This window comes from Microtus oregoni, unplaced genomic scaffold (assembly GCF_018167655.1).
Source record: "Microtus oregoni isolate MIOR12 unplaced genomic scaffold, Mior012 000032F_ref0000030, whole genome shotgun sequence".
Lineage (NCBI taxonomy): Eukaryota > Metazoa > Chordata > Mammalia > Rodentia > Cricetidae > Microtus > Microtus oregoni.
In genome coordinates this window covers 6,297,508-6,315,693 of record NW_024543091.1, presented here as the reverse complement: position 1 = coordinate 6,315,693, position 18,186 = coordinate 6,297,508, and positions in this window count along the sequence as shown.

Here is an 18,186-nt window from a genome sequence, read left to right as displayed (position 1 = left end):
TATTGGTAAAATTGAATCATTGAGATTTGTTTTAAAACAACCATGTTCATGCCATGTGCGCATAGAAGCCAGGAGAGGGCAAGGAATCTCCCAGGACAAGAGTTTCAGATAGGTATATGCAGGCATGTGGATGCTGGAGATTGAACTTGGGTCCTCGGAAGAACAGTCAGTGCTCTTAAACACTGAAATCTCTTTTTTTTTTTTTTGCCACTTTTTTTTTTTTAAACCAGGAGGCCACCAATTCAAGTCCATGGTGCTTTTGGAAATCAACTGGTGTATCATGACAAGGCACTTCTACTACTCCCAGCCACTAATGTGTGTGCAGGACATCCTTTGGAAACATAATATTCCTGACCTCAAGGAATAATTTAGAATTCTCAGCTTAAGTATCAATAGTGGGGGAAAGTGGGGAGACCTAATTTATAAGACTAGAGAACAATAAAAAAGAAAGACTGCCATTTTATCTGCCAGAATCGAGTCAGAAAACAAGCTGTTAACGAAGTTGAGTAAAAGCTTCAGAGTCTCATAATACAGTATCCATAAATTTCAGGCACACAGAGAAAGCCCTTCATCTTGCTAAGTACCAAGGAGATCTCAAGCACCATCGACAAGGACAAGAAATAAATGGTAACACAGATTTTACAAAGGTTTAAGAATTATCTGGAAAAAAATACACTTAAAAAGCCATCATAAATCCTCCTCAATAAGCTATTAAAAACACATCTGAAACAGCCAAAGGTAGTAGAGTATGCCAGCATTGCCAGTATTGGTCGTACAGAGGCAGGAGGAGCATAAATATAAGAGAAGCCTGGTTAAATAGTTTTAACAAATGAGCCAATACCAAGCAACAAAGCTAAACATTTATAATAATTGAAAAGATAAAGTCTTGCTATAAAGATATAAAAATGAACCAACTGGGATTTTTTTAAATGAAAAATTTCAAACAAATCTAATTTTAAAATTCAATGAGTAGAGCAAGTTGAGGTTTTTCAGAATGTAAAGTCCCTTGCTGCTAAACCTGATGTATTGAGTTCCAAACATGGAACCCATGTATAGATGGAAGGAGAAAGCTGACTTTAGGCACAAAGTGTCATGAGACCTCTACATACACATACGGCAAGTATGTCTCCACCCTACAACATGTAGAGACCCAGTATAGTAAATTTTTTTTTTTTGATTTTTCGAGACAGGGTTTCTCCGTAGCTTCTGGTTCCTGTCCTGGAACTAGCTCTTGTAGACCAGGCTGGCCTCGAACTCACAGAGATCCACCTGCCTCTGCCTCCCGAGTGCTGGGATTAAAGACGTGCGCCACCATTTTTTAAAAGTAAAAATTATCAATTAATGGTTCCAAAAGAAAGGAAAGTGAGGTGGTTAATTGAAGATAAAAGAAATTGTTTAACTTGAATAACAGAAAAAAATAGACTCCAAACCAAACCAACCAACCAAATAAATAAACAACCAATCAACCCATCAGCCAAACAAACAAGCTGGCTAACTACCAACCAAAAACCCTTACCAGCACCAAGAACCTATTGCCTTTTACAAATATATCAAATGCTAAAAGGAAAAAGCAATTGTAGAAAAGATACTTAAATTATTAATGTATTCAGTTTTCAGATTTAGCTAAAGCTATAACCTATACATTCAAAAAGCTTCATGAAGCCAACTTAGGAAACATAAGAAATCAGCCCTGGTGATGCTGGCGCATGCTTTTAATTGCAGCACCAGAGCACATAGGCAGGCTGATCTCAATGAGTTTGAGGCCAGCCTGTGTTACAGTGTGAGTTCCAGGATAACCAGAAAAACCTGTCTTGAAAAATCAAAAAAGAAAGGAAGAAAGAGAGAAGGAAAGGAAGAAAGAAAGAAATCAGTAGCAGCCAACACTATAGAAGAGCTTAGAAAACTAATGGCAAAGAAAACAATCTTTTATTTTTTTACAATTTTTTTTTTAAAAAATTTCATTTGTGTATACTATATTAACCCCTCAAATCCTCCAACCTAACTCTCTTGTGCTCCCCACTTCTCTCAACTCCTCACAACATGGCCTCCTTTTCTTTATTACTGTTACATAGATACACACAAATGCACATTCACACATACATGCACATACACACTCCAAACTGTTTAGTTCATTTAGTGTTGCTCATATGCATATGCTTTTGGGATGGTCACTTGGTATCTGGAGGCAGGTATTGGAAATGGCCCAATCCGAACCTGTAAATATTTTCTCAAATAGCTGCTATGCCATACAAGAATGCAAAATACTATCTTTTGCAAAATTAGAGTCCCAAAAGGATTCCATCTCCGAAACCATGCAAACTACTCAAGACTTATTACAGTTCAGAGGACACTCCTGGCACATATGCCATATCAGATTGCATACTGGGCTGCCAGGAATGCTAGCAACTGGCAACCACACAGTAGACCACCTAATTATGATTATGACAGTGTCCTTGACTTTTCTGGAACAGACTAACTCCTCCATCAGCAATTTCATTTGTCCCCTCAAAATTCGCACAGGCTTTCACCTCGTTTACCCTTGTCCAGCTGTAAACATTTAATCAGAACCAATGCAACTTAACTCAAGATGAGTCGAGCCATTGGATTTGCCGATCACATTCTTTGGCAAAGTATGGGCTCACATAAAATCCATGCTAGACACTTCTACACTTGTTGCATGGTGCCTTATGGGAGGGCTCTAATATTTCTGCTTATGTGTCTTCTACAGCTGAGATCCTGACAGCATTGGGTAAATAAGGCAGCACTCCAGGTGTTAATGGATATGGAAGTGGTTCATGCTTGGCTGATGCAAATACAGGAGGATATTTAAAGCCCAGGCTCTCTTAAACGTCCCCCCTTGCTTCTGACTTCTTGGGACCATCCAGGGACCCAATCCTTTGAGGACTAGTAGTCAAAGATGAGTAAGAGCGTGTATGGCAGGCCAACCTAAGAGAGGTATAGCCCAAAATGCTGGGTGGGGGGGAGTTCCCCAAAGTGGGATTATAAACATCTATAACTCCCACTGGGTGGTCCAATAAAAATAAAAAGAAGTAGAAAGTTTGAGATGAGCCAGAGCAATAGCTTAAGCACAAGCAAGCACATGCAAATTTCCAATGAATAAGCAAAACTGGCCAAAACAACCTATCAGCAGACCAAAAGCACAGTAATTAATGATGCACACTCCTAACCAATCACAACATGCCAACAGCGACTGGCAATATCAAAGGACCAATCAAAAACATTCCTCAGCAGTTTAATTTCCATAACCCTATAAAGCTCCCCCCCTGCCCCCTGGGAAATGGGGATCATACAACAGGCAGCAACAACAAGCCCACAACAACTGCACAATTAGATAACTAACTAGAGGGATCTTCACTGGGAAGGATTGATTTTTCCTCCCCCATTAGTCACTAATTTCTTGTTGTTCTTCATCAAGAAGTGAAAACTTGTAAGGTTTCCCATCTGTTTTCACATTATCTGGTGTTGGAAATGTTCAGGTCTTGTTTGAGAAACCATATTGTTATGAATTCATATGTTCAGCTTCTTTGCTGTATATAGATGTAGTTTTGCAACAGACATCCTGGTCCTCTGGCTTTTACAGTTTTTTCCACTCCCTCTTCAACAATGCTCTCTGAGCCTTATTTATGGGAGCTGTGTTGTAAATGTATCAATTTGGGCTGGGCTTTCTACAGCCAGTTATTCTTTGCATTTTGATCAGTTGCGACTTTCTGTAACACTGTTCATTTGGAGCAAAAATATTCTTTAGTGAGTGGTGAAAGCCACACTTATCTGTGGGTATATGGATAAACACTAATAATACAGTTACACATTCTACTAGTTTAGGAAAATGGCAATAGCAGTTTATCCTGTAGGTGCTATGACTTTAGTAGCCATGGGTAATTGGTTAGATTTAGAGGTCAAAGCATGACTTGAGCAGATCTTAAATACAATTAGATAATTTTTGTTTACTGGTTAGATATGGGTGACACTATTGAACATTTATGGATATCTTGCCATGTTGGTCAAAGTTGTATTTTTAGGATGCTGTAGCTGAGTAGGACTATTAATAGTTTTTCTCCCTTGGAAGATTACATTGTAATTTCCAGTACTATGAAAGCTAATCCTCAGGGAGGAGGCTTTGAGGTTGTACCCAGCTTAATCACAACAAATTCTCTCTCCAACATGTGATGTCTTCAGCAATAGGAACATACTTGTCCCCTAGAAATGACATGAAGGCAAAAACTATGAAATATTAGCAGCATGGCTGCTCAAACAAGACCTGAATTATTTTTCTAGGTTTGCTGAGTGAATTAGAATTACTGGTCCCAAGGAGAACCCTCTGTTTTCAAGTTACCAAGCAGTCGTCTCTAAAAACATGTACAATTAAATTCTGTAAACCATTCAGGATCTGAAAACTGAATTCAATAAAGAGGCAAAAATATTTTTGGAAACTTGGTATAAGATGACGTTGAAATTGAAAAACTCAATAGCCCAATTAGGAAACTCAAGGGAAAGTGTTACAAATGTCAGAGTTAAGAAGAAGTTAGAATATTGAGGCTCAAAGATAAAGGAGAGGAAGTAGACCACATTAAAATATTAAAAAATTTAAATCACACAAAAGAACATGCAGGAATTTGGGGACACTGTGGAAATATCAAATCTTTAAATTAAATTTATAGTTCAGAAACTCTCAGGTCACAGGATCAGATCTTCAATAAGATCATAGAAGAAAACTTTTCCTAACTAAAGAAAGACATAACTATAAAGATAAAAGAAGCACACAAAGAGCCAAATAGAAAGGAGCAGAAAAGACAGTCCTCCAGCACAGCGTAGTTAAAACACTAACTACCCAGAACAAAAAGAAAGGGGGTGACTGAAACCTGTAATAGAAGGCCCATAAGTCATATATAAGGGAAAACCCATTAGAATGAAAGCTGATTTCTCAACAAAAAATTTTAAAAGAAAGAAAAGTCTGGAGCAATCTTCTCCACAATCTAAAAGACCACAGGTGCCAACCTAGACTCCTGTACCCAGCAAAACTACCAGGCTTAGTTTAAGGAGAAAGAACGTTCTCTAAAACAAAAAGGTTAAACTAATCTACGTTCAGCAGGCTAGCCCTACAGAGAATACGGCAGGCATTACTTTGAAGAGAAGAGATGGATGAATAGAGCCAAGACAGTCTTCCTGCAGTGAACCTTACATAAATGACAAGAACAACATGAACACCATTGCTTTCTCATCTAAGCCACAGATACAAGGGATATAGCGGTCTGCAAATGCTGAAAGGGAGATCTAGCCCAGAATCCTACAGCCAGAGAAATACAATACAGAATCATGGAGAAAGTCCACACATGTCAGGTAGAAAGATATAAGAGAGTTTGTAACCGAAGATTTACAGAGGAGTGATCGGATGACGTTTTCTAAATGGAGAAGTTTATAGTGAACATTAGGGAAAACAGTGAAAACACAGACATATGGAAAAATACTTTCTATTTGAAACTCCTGAGATAAATTTCAGCTTTGAAGCCAAAAGTTAAATGCTATTGGATGTGATCATAAATACATGCAGAGAAAATGCCTAAGCGAATTTGCATACATGTGTGATGATGAAGGAAAGGAAACAGGTTGTATGAACTAGATTTGAACTGTTGTAATGGTAGCACCAGAGACCAGCGTGCATCACACAAGGCCTCATAAGTACCGAAATGCTTCCAAAAGGCCGTGCTTATACACAAATGGAAATGAAATTATAAGGAATATGTCAAAGAAGCTGTAGAAAAACATGAAAATGGATGCAGAGAATAAAAGTAGAATGAACAGAAAACAAAAAAATTACAAGGTTAAACCCTAAGAGTTTAATAATATTTTTCAAACATCCCATAAATCACATATTTCCAAAAAGGCAGAGAGGATTACAAACCATAATATCTATTAAATATAATAAAATATACAGGAAAGGATACATGATTCAACTCTAAAACAAAGAAAGTAATGGCCATGTTAATATTGGATTGAAAAGATTTTAGAAGAAATGAAATGGCCAGGGAAATAGCAGGACATTATACAATGATGTATTATATAATGATGAATACCTTGGTTCTCTGAGACAAGAAAAAGCTTAGGAACCAAATAACAGACCTTCAAAATGGATTAACCCAATCTGAATGAACATGAATGGATGCCAAAAGGATAAAAATTGACATTGAGTTTGAAAGCTTCAGCATTCCTCTAGGCAACTGAAAGACTATGAGGCAGTAAAGTCATACTAATATAACTGTGTAGGGGTGTGTGGTGTACACAATAACATATAAGACTCAAATAAAACAGTTTACCACCATCAAAAAATAGAATCTGGTTGACAGTTATCATTGGTTTTATAGCAGCAGAATATAGTCCTCAAGGGTCACTCAGTGTGTTAATTTCAGATTCATAGATTTGAGTGAAAAGGCACATGCAATGTTAAATTTGTGTGACACTGTTAGACAATGCTAAGGAGAGGTTTTAGAATACTAAAATAGAAAAATATGTAGAAATTAGAAGTATTTCTAAAAAGCTTAAGCTTTAATGACGAAAAGCTTAGTTTTTCTGGCTGGAACAATTTAATAAAACAGAATTTAATTAACAAAAGCAATTTAATTAAGAGCAGAAATAAAACTGAAACAAAACATATATAAATCCAGAGAAACAATCTCATTCTTTGCAAACACAATAAAATTTACAGGTATCTTGAGATACTAGCAAAGGCTAGACAGAAGACACAATTATTCAATATTAGAAAAGAAGCAGAAGTCATTCCACAGGGCTTGCAGACTTTAAGCTACTAGGAGGGGACTCCGACAAGAAACTACACACATAATAAGACAATTTAGAAAATAATACAATAGTTCCTCAAGACATACACACTGTCACAAGGTGTAAGTACACGTAGTTTAAATAATTCTGTAGCTATGAAAGTTATTGGATTCATGATTTCAAAACACCCATGATGGAAATATTTGTTTTGTTTATTTGGAGAATTAAAATTTATGGAAGGATCTGTATAATTTCTTCTTAAAATATAAAAGACAAACACATAGGCATCCTCAGGAATATTAACCTTCATCAGGCGATGAAAGGAGACAGAGACAGAGACCCACACGGGAGCACCGGACAGAAATCTCAAGGTCCAAATCAGGAGCAAAAGGAGACGGAGCACGAGCAAGGAACTCAGGACCACGAGGGGTGCACCCACACACTAAGACAATGGGGATGTTCTATTGGGATCTCACCAAGGCCAGCTGGCCTAGGTCTGAAAAAACATGGGATAAATCCGGACTAGCTGAACATAGCGGACAATGAGGAATACTGAGAATTCAAGAACAATTGCAGTGGGTTTTTGATCCTACTGCACGTACTGGCTTTGTGGGAGCCTAGGCAGTTTGGATGCTCACCTTACGAGACCTGGATAGAGGTGGGCAGTCCTTGGGCTTCCCACAGGTCAGGGAACCCTGATTGCTCTTCGAGCAGATGAGGGAGGGGGAATTGATCGGGGGAGGGGGAGGGAAATGGGAAGCGGTTGTGGGGACGAGGCAGAAATCCTTAATAAATAAATAAATTTAATAAAAAAAAAAAAAAAAAAAAAAAAAAGAAAAAAAAAAAAAAAAAAAAAAAAAAATATAAAAGAAAGAAACATTTTAAAATTAATTTTATGAAGCCAACATTGCACAGATTTTCAAACAAAACAAATACAGTATTGAAAAATAGAGACTAACTATCTTTCAGTAGTATAGATCTAAAAGCCTTAAGGGATTTTAGGAAGTACAATTTAACAATAGGTAAGATAACTAAAAATATTTCAGGTGTTCTAAAAATTAAAGTTACTCCTTTATTTGAATAACATGTAAGCATATATCAACAAGCTAAATATCAAATATTCACAAGGTCATATAAATTCATCTACAATCAGTATTTCACTTAGTTCAATGTTCATTTACTACAAAACTCATAAAATATGAATAGAAGGGAACTTTTCAACTTGACCAAAAGCAGCTGCAATAATATAACAAGATGGAATGATTTTTTCCTAAAATCATGAATTCAACACAGTACCGAGGTTTTGACAAGTGCAAATATCAAGAAATTAAGTGGAATAAATACTGGAAAGGAATAAATAAAATGACTTTTACCTATGTTCTCTATGTGTTCTCCATAGAAAATCAATGACTTTAAGAAAATTACTAAAGGATCGAGTTCACCAAGATTGCGTGATGAACACTATAATACAAACTTAACTGTTTCTCTGTAGTCTAGCAGTGTGTGTGTGTGTGTGTGTGTGTGTGTGTGTGTGTGTGTGGTGACTCATGCCTTTAATCCCAGCACTCAGGAGGCAGAGGCAGGTGGATCTCTGTGAGTTCAAGGCCAGCCTGGTGTACAAGAACTAGTTCCAGGACAGGCTCCAAAGCTACAGAGAAACTCTGTCTCTAAATACCAAGAAAACAAAATACAAAAGAAAATCCTTTACAATTTAATTAAGAAGGGGAAAGTCATAAAAATAATGTGAACTGATACTTTTTTTAAATTTGAAGTTTATTAAAATAAAGTGTTAGCAAACAATATGCAAAAACAAGTTGCTTAAGAATTAAAAAAAAGAATTATGGATTTGAAAAGCACAATATAGTAAAATCTGAGACATTTTTGTATGTATCAAAAAGTAGCAGAGTTAAAGCATGCTGCTAGTTTCGATTTCTATGATATGGATAGAAGCTGGATGATACATTTTTATTAATTAGACTGATGTTAGTATCAACTTTTCAGATGGATTACTTTGGATCATTAGAAATTTGTATTACCTTGGGGGTTCAGTTCAGCAATTTGTGTTTCCTAATATAGTTTTTACTTTGCAGAGGTTTGATATGTGTTTACACAAAAGCATTTATTTTATTAATATATTAGTTAAGACTTTCTACTGTTTCGATGCATTTTTCTTTATCATATTATTTTTAATCTTCTTTGTTTTCTTGGTTGATACTAGTTTCAATCATTTTGTCATCAGAACACCTCATACCATTACTGGTTATGTTTCAAAAGTTATGTTGCTAAAGGCTTGAAGCAAACTATGTCAAAACAAAGTTATAAAAACAAATAGAATATGTATATACACATATGTAATTTTTTATTAATTTCAATGCTGTGCATTTGTTGTGCATAGTGATGGATTTCATAAAGTCTATTTACTCTCAACTACTGCATCATGGTCTTTGGTCTTATTCACCCTCATATTATCCTCTTTCACATCCGTTTTCCTCCCAGTTGTGTCAGGATCATGCATTGAAAAGGCTATCTTTCCTCCTATGCAAGTTTTTATCCTTTTTATTTAAAATCGGGTGGGAGATGCTATGCATTTATAGTCAAGGTTCCCATTCTGTTCAGTCCTGAATGCATTATCTATTTTGGTGACAGTCTCAAGCTGCCTTTCCTTTTTTAATTGTTGTTTTAATTTTGAAATTATAATTAAATTACTATATTTCCTCCTTCCTTTTCTTCCTTGTAAACACTCTTAACACTCTTATATATCCCTCCATGATATCCTTCAAATTCATGGCCTCTTTTTACAGTAATTGTTATCACACACACACACACATACATATATATATACCTTATGTTTGTGTATGTCTATATGTGTATATACATATGTATATATATGCATATATGTACATACATGCATATTTCTAAATATAACCTTCTCAATCCATATAATGTTACTTGTATGTTTGTTTTCATACAAATGACTGGCACTGAACAGCCAGTTGGTGTGATCGTCCATTGGGAAGGTCACCTCTCTTGTTCCTAATTTTCTTCAATAGCCTACTGATCTTTGTGTATGATTGAGACATTGTGGGCTTTGCCTGGTCCAGTTTGGTATGTTCATTGGTGTTATCGTTGTTCATCTCGATTTTGAACAGTGATGTGGGTGAGACTTTTTGAACGGTTGTAAGGCTGGACACCAAGTCAGTAGACAATAGGTACACTTCATTCTTTTCATATTCCTTAGCATTCATTATTAGTGACTTTGATCACTGCACTCCCGGTGAGTTTGAGGTGTTCAAATCAGAAGGAAAATTGCATCTAACAGACAATAAACTCATAATCAACATACTTTAATATTCTTGAATTTCAGTATAAAAACATTGTCTTTTAATACCAAAACAAACTGAAATAATCTGATAGAGTTTATACTAGCTATCAAGAAAATAAAGCTTGCATTCATTTGCCCAAATGATATATCAAGTTTCTATTACACATCCAATTCTAACGTCTGGTATGTTTCTTGCCTATTGTTAAAATGATAATTTATGAATACTTCTAGATTTTTTTCTGATAAATTAATTGAAAATATAATTTTAAGATATTTTTGTGAGCTTAAAAGTATGGTTTTATTTTTCACTTTGAAAATTTCTCACACCATGAAAGATAAATCTATAATTTTCACAGTATTTATATATTCCTAGAATTTTATTCTCAGGCAATAAAATTAGTTTACTTGGCAGAAAAAAATAAGGATAAAGATTTGAGTATTTTTCTAAATGCTGATGCTTGAAGCTGACTTTTGAGTCTTTACCTGAGATCCAGTTAAAGGGGTCTCAGAAACAACACAGAATATTTGGTTCAGACTTGAAATCTGCAAAACTGAATCATAAGGTATTTTTCAAAATGGGCAAAAATCCTTTATGCAGTTATTTGATTATTGACTTAAAAAATCAGTGTACCTGAACCATGGGTTATTTCCACATTACTTTATCTTCTGTATCAAAGCAAATATAACTTTCTGTTTTGTGTAGAATTTATGAGTTGCTTGTATGTTTTATTGGCATTACTTGAAGCTCTGCTTTTTGTGAGCTTTTTTCTTTTCCATACCAAGTATTAATTGAACACTGAACCTCATTCTTAATGTCCACTAAAGTCAATATTCAGATAGCATGAGGTTAACAAATCTTAAAAACAAAAACATCAACCCCTCAAAAAAAGTATTTCTTTTGTACCAGTCCACCCAATGTCATTCTAGTAAAAATTTTTCTCACCTTCTGCTTTGCAACTTGCATTTCTCAAATTGTTAACCAGAGAAGTAATTCTTCTAGACAGGTCATTAGCTTCAACACAGATAGCACTATTAGGATAATTTATCCACCATCCTTACCCAAGAGAAATGAACACTCTAAGAACAGGAGCATAATTGGGAGTGGGATGAAGCATTGAAGGATATTGATTTGGAAGGTGGAAAATTGATAGATTTAAAATTAGATTTGAAAATTGTCCCTAAATCAATAGAAAATGAAGGCATAACAGGTTCCTTTCATCACTTGGAATGTCTAGAATGATTCATTACAGCAATAGAATGGCAGTCTCCTAATAGCCTAATACTGTTTGACAATCTATGGCTAATTCATTTCAAAGGAAGTAGTTTATAGGGAAGAAAGAAAATTTTTGCAGACTCTTGTTAGTAGTTATGCAGAAAAACAAGATCAGCTCCAGCAATTAACTACATGCACACACACACGTGTGTGTGAGAGAGAGAGATAGATAGAGAGAGAGAGAGAGAGATAGGAAGAGAAGAGAAGAGAAGGAGCCTCATGTGTGATATTGCAGAGCTTAGCTTGAATGATCTTAGGCTGTTGAATAGCAATTTCCTTTTAATTGGAGTAGTCTTTCCTGAAAGGAGAAAGGGTGGCTCATAAAACAAGGGATGCAACTGTCATCTACAAATCTGAGGAAATTTCCAAAAGTTATGAGATCTGCAAAACTGCCCCCAACCTTATAATAATAATAATTGCTGGGAAAGGAAAATTCCTATCAGTAGAATAGTTGTAGCCACTACTAATGAAGATATGAAGCTGCTCTAGGTATACATCTTCTGTGAATTGTCACCCATACTGATGTGGCTTCTCAGTGATGAGGCCACACATGTTCCTGTGAGCAGTCTATCATTCACAGATCCTTACACAACCATAGAAAACTAGTTTATTAAATTCAACTGGGGGAGTTGTTTTTGGATACATTGTTAGTGTCCTATCTGGAATGATAGGCGTTGTTTACACCTCCACAGGAAAAGTGACATAAGAGCTGACAGAAATAAGGCAGGGCTATCAGGTGTTCAGTCTCTGCACATGCACCATTCAGGAATTCAGTGCCCCTTAGACATTGCAGTCACATCAGACTACGGTTAATTACTTAGCATGTTCGGGTGACATACTTGATATTTTCAGGATCACATTTGTGTCTCATTTGCATATATCACTTAAGATTTGGTTGTTCAGAAAGCCATTGGCTATGATAGGGAGGAATGATCTCCCCTTTCTCAAGGAAACAGAAGCATATAAAGAATAAATGGGCACATTCTTGAAGGCACCATATCTGTAGACACATGCTCTAATACAGGCACAAACTAGATATTGTTTGCTAGTTTCATTCCACAGCATACAAAGGAAAGAATCTTTGCTTTCTATCAGTTCCCTGGGAAAACTAGTCTTTGAACCTAGGAAAAGATCAATAAAGACATATGTATTATGAAAGAATATATATCAATATGTTTTTGACTCTTTACTTTGTAGAGACAAGGGTTATTTTCTATTGATCCCTTTATGGTTTCATATAGTTCTTGTCACCAGTTTGCACTTAAGAAGGATTAGAGATTTATTTTGTTATCTAGGTGAAACTAAATTCAACATCTTGAACGACATTTGTTCTCAGTAACCATTTTTTTCTTTTTTTTTAATTTTATTTATTTATTTATTTATTTATTTATTAAGGATTTCTGCCTCCTCCCCGCAACCGCTTCCCATTTCCCTCCCCCTCCCCCGATCAAGTCCCCCTCCCTCATCTGCTCTAAGAGCAATCAGGGTTCCCTGACCTGTGGGAAGCCCAAGGACCGCCCACCTCTATCCAGGTCTCCTAAGGTGAGCATCCAAACTGCCTAGGCTCCCCCAAAGCCAGTACGTGCAGTAGGATCAAAAACCCACTGCGATTGTTCTTGAGTTCTCAGTATTCCTCATAAATAAGTTTTTGAAGTCGCTTTTTAAAGACTTGCGAGATCTAGGCACTTGAAAGGGATTAGTTTTCCTTAAGCCTTACCCTAAGCATACAAAAACAACAAAAACATTACTGTGGTTCGAATAACAAAAGCATATGTCAGAAACTTAATTACCATTGTGAATGTATTAAGAGAGATGACTGTACCAAAGATTAATGACACCATGTAAGGAGTGGGTTTGTTATCACAGGAGTTGATTCCTTATAAAAAGACAGTTTTCTTTCTCTCCCCAGCCTGCCCTCCTCTCACTCCATTATTCTCTGCACCCCTCTCTTTCCTCTTCTTCCTGTTCCTCTTTTCTTCCCATTCCTTCTCTTTTCTACTTGTACTTTTGCTGTGGGATGACTGTTCGATCTTCAGCTGATCGACGTGCCAGGCAAGCACCCCGAGTTTGACACCTAGAATAAACATCAGTAATGAAGACTTTCCTCTGGCCTCAGCATGTGCCATAGTAGGCATATGCCCCATTCCCCAAATACACAATGTATAGCACACACACACACACACACACACACACACACACACACACACACACAGAAAGAGGGGGGGAGAGGGAGAGGGGGAGGGAGAGAGAGAGACTATTAAATAAAATACAAACAAAATTTAAAAAGAAACAAAGCAGGCTTTCATCAGATAGTCTATTCATCTCAGTCTTCTCAGTTCCTAGAACCATGATCCAAAAAAGGTTCTGTTCTTGATAAAACATGAAGCTTAATTCCTACTGGATGGCATTCCCAAATGGACTAAACATGACCCAGTGTTAGCAGTAGTATTCGAGTATGAACAAATGGAGTCTTTTTCTGGGATCTTGCATTGCCTATCTTTGAAAAGCCTTGTTCCATAACCGTGAGTTTGTAATATTTGAGTGTTCTTTAGAAATGTGTGATATGACAGGTGGTGCAGGTCTTTAATCCCTGTACTTGGGAGGGATGAAGAGATAGGTGAACCCTGTGAATTTGAGGCCAGCCTGGTCTACAGAACAAGTTCCAGGACAGGCTCCAAAGCTACAGAGAAACCCTGTCTCGAAAACAAAAACAAAACACAAAACAAACAAACAAACAAAACCTAAGCAAGCAAGCAAACAAACAAAAAGCCTTGTGGCACTCTATGGTGTAAATTTCCCAGTCTTGCGTCTGGGTGATTTCTGGGCAGAAGCTTTGTGTTCAGTTGTCAGAAAAATGTTTCAGATATTGTCAATTCAGTATAACTCAGTGTAAGTTGAAATAAGTCTACAAACTGCCTAAAGGCAAAAGCAACAATATTAAGAGTACAAAATCCTCTAAAGGGATACAGATGCTTCTGTTGGAAAACAGTAGTTGGGGAAAAGAGGAGCCACAAATGTGAATTCATGAAGCAAAACAAACAAACAAACAAACAAAAAAGCAGGAAGGAGGAGGTTGAGACCTTAATGAAAAGATGAAAAGAAAAAATCAAAATAAGATTTTCTCGCCATATCATTTTAAGCATTTACCTCTATTATTTATTCATGTGATTTGATTCAATGTCCGAAAATTCCTGGGTCCTTTAACGGGTACCATGTGTGTCTCTCACAGAAGGGCATGTGCGATCTGTTGTTGGTCATGAACCTAAGGAAGGTTCCTGTGTTGTAGAGGCTCTGACAGTGTCAGTCATTTAGGAACATTCTTGAAACCTCAGCAAGAGTTCCCAGAACCACACTAAGTCCCCACACTGCCCCGTCCCACTGCCTTTCTTGGGCCAGAAGGTTAGATTACAGAAGTAAAATTACGTTCTACTTGCAGACCTCCCCAAACCTTAATGTGGTGCCCCGTGCATGACGACCTCTCCCTACACGGGCAGGCATACAGTTTTTGCACGAGGGACTGCAGCCATCTCAAAGGTCTTCCAGAAAGGCTCAGTTTCCAGGGATAGACTGGGACTTTGGCCTCTGCTAAAGGCTATTGTAGCAAACCTTGGTTATCTCTCTCACTCTTGTTTCCAGGAAGAGATTCTCATCTCTGCTTCAGCTGCGATCTTTTTTTTTTTTTTTGGATTTAATCCTCAGTCATATAATAATATAATATAATGTAATATAATATAATATTGTTTTCTTTTTCAAACATTGAAAAGGAAATATAAGTACCGATTGATAAATATTAATTGAAAACCTTTTGTGCCAAGGTCTGCAGTGATGACTTCCCTAAAGTCATATAATATGCATAAGTAGGGAAATAACCCTGCATGGGAAGAGTAACAGAGCCTGAACCAACAGCACTGAGCTCTGTTGGAAAGGTCAGAGGCTTCGAGACGGATTGCTTAGCTGAACAACGAAAGAACATAGTTCTAAAGAAGTAGTCCATGCCCTTTCTTTCTCGAATTACACCACCTCTTTAATTGTGTATCAAGCAATATAGCTTGTCCCTTCACCATCTTGGCACTCCTATTGAAAAAGAGTCTTTATATTGGTAAATGTATATTTCTGCCAAGTGTGGATAAATAAAAAAATAATGTGTTAATTTGTATATATGGGGAATATACAGTAGAGAGTGGAGGGCCTATGGGAATCAAATGATACCTAAAGACATGTGTGTTTCCAATTTCCCACTTGTCTTCTGTTTAAGTCTGTTGTCTTGTAGGGATACTAACTCAGAAATTTTGAAGAGCAGAGGTCCAGAACCCTATGAAATATTTGTGTTGTGATCTGAACAAAGAAATGTAGAGGTTAATCATTTCACAATAGTCTACATTTTGGTCGTGTTAGTCTATTATTTAGCTGATAGTATGCTTTGTAGGTATGCAAATAGGAATGTATGCATGCATGTATGTATACAATATATATTATATAAATGTGCTGTAAAGTCATATCTTCTTATGTTATGCTGGCACAAGTTATTTTATCAGCCACAATCCAGGATCCCATCATTTGGAATGAGAACAATGAGATGACCTGACCTTCAGCTCTGATTCTGCTGCTTATAAGTGTTTTGGTCTTGAGAAAAGAGATTTGCCGCATGAGTTACCTTATCTGTACAAAGTGTTCCGGTGCCTCTCCTGAGCCTTCCTTGGGGACCACGGTGCATGACTTCAATAACATGTTGTGTAAATGGTTCATAAACTGAAAAGGGTCACAGTATCACTAGTTATTTTCTTGGTTATATCTCCCACATTTGACTTGGTTGTTTTTTTTATTTTTATAGTATCCATCTTCCACGCTTCCATCAGCAAAGAGGGAAGTGACTTTCTGAACCAATGAGTTGTAGTTTTGGTTCTGCCTCATTGAAATGCCTATATGAAACATCACCCATCACACACATTCTGCACTAGTTATCTATTTCTCTTTTTAAAAATTATATTCTTTGTTTTTTCTCAAGTATTTTACAAAGGCAGTTTTAATAATTCATTGATATAAAAATGCCACAAATGAAGACCACAGTTTAAGTCAACTTGACTGATTCTTGTATTTAATTAAAGCCTATGTGTATTTGGTTTAGGGACAGTAAGGGTTCTTGGTCTTATCTCTACTTTGATTCTATACATGAGAAATAACAGCTAAGGTTTTATGACATTCAGATACATGGAGTTCAATACAGTTACAGAATTTTCTAATTGAAGTGATTACGTCAATGCTACTATGAAACATTGAGCCATTGCTCAGGGATTTAGCATAAATTTATTTTCAAAGTCTTTGAGAAGTATTTGTTATTTTTATTGTATCATAGCTATGCCCATTAAGGGATATGAGAATAAAAACATTTCTTGACAGTAGTATTTTATTGAGTTTCTTTTCCTTAAAGTTTTATTTCATGCTTGATCAAAATGGATATTTATCAGCTGAGACTGCTGTAAAGGTTTGTTTGACACTGAAATGATTCAAGTCAGTGGAGGGGAAAATGTATATTTGATTAGTGTGCTCCTTCTTTTATACAAGAAGCAGTTGTCTTTATCTTTATTTAATAGTGCCCCATATGCAATATTAAAGACTAATAATAAATAACTAGTTAAGTGTCGTATGTCTTGTTTCAAATATATCTTAGGAAATAAAATGTTGACGTCATAGAAGTTATTTAAAATAATTATCTATTCAAAGTCTTGGAGTAATGTGTGACATACATCACATAACATAGAAAGAGAAGCAGACGCCTGGAAGCCTCTGTCTGCCTGTTTCATTAGAAAGAAGAATTAGTTACTCAGGGTTTATCGTTTATCTAGCTACTAACTTATTGCATTTGCTGATATTTAACGCAAAGTATAAGGAAGGGTTAGTTTTATAATACATAAATTTTAGTAAATTAATAATAATTTTTATTTGAAAACTCTGTATCATATTCTTTCCTCCTCCCTCAACTTTCCCAACTTCCCTCCTATCCACCCAACTCATTATTCTATCTCTCTCTTCAAAAACAGAAACTAGCAAAAAATGGAATACAAATTGTACAGGCTACTACTCTTAAGCATGGGTCTGAATCTAGAGTGTGGTTGACATGTCCAGTGCCACTTAATTGAAGAGGATGATTTTTCCTTTTTTGGTAGCTATTATTTGCAACTAGCTTCTTGATTAGGAGTGAAACTTGGTGTCCCCTTGCCCTACACTGTGCTTGGGATTTGATCTAGCTTGAGCATGCTGTCACAATTTCTGTGAATTCATATGCACATAAGCCCTGTTGTTTCCAGAAAATGTTTCCTGGAAGTGATCCACTACCTCTGGATCTATGATATTTTACACTTTATTCGTATTTTTTCTGCATATGCCTATGAACGTATGTGTGTGGACACACATACTTGCTGTGAGACAATGATCTTGTACGTTATCAAGAGACACAAAGACACAAGGTATAAAATACACAAAGACACAGACACACAGATGCACACAGGCACACAACACACACAAATACATACAGAGAGATATACATTCACACACAAGTGAGAAGGCAACTTTCAGAAGTTAGTTCTCTCCTTCCTGGAGGTCCCCTAGAGAATGTTGTATGAATTATTTACTCTGCTCAGTAAAATTAATCCAGTCCCACTCTGTATCAAGCAAATACTTAGTTACAAACATAGTCCTTGTTTGTATTTGTATAAGCAAATACTTAGTTACAAACATAGTCCTTGGAAGAACACAATGAGAACACTAAAAACTTTAAAGCAGTGATAACTTCTACGTTTGG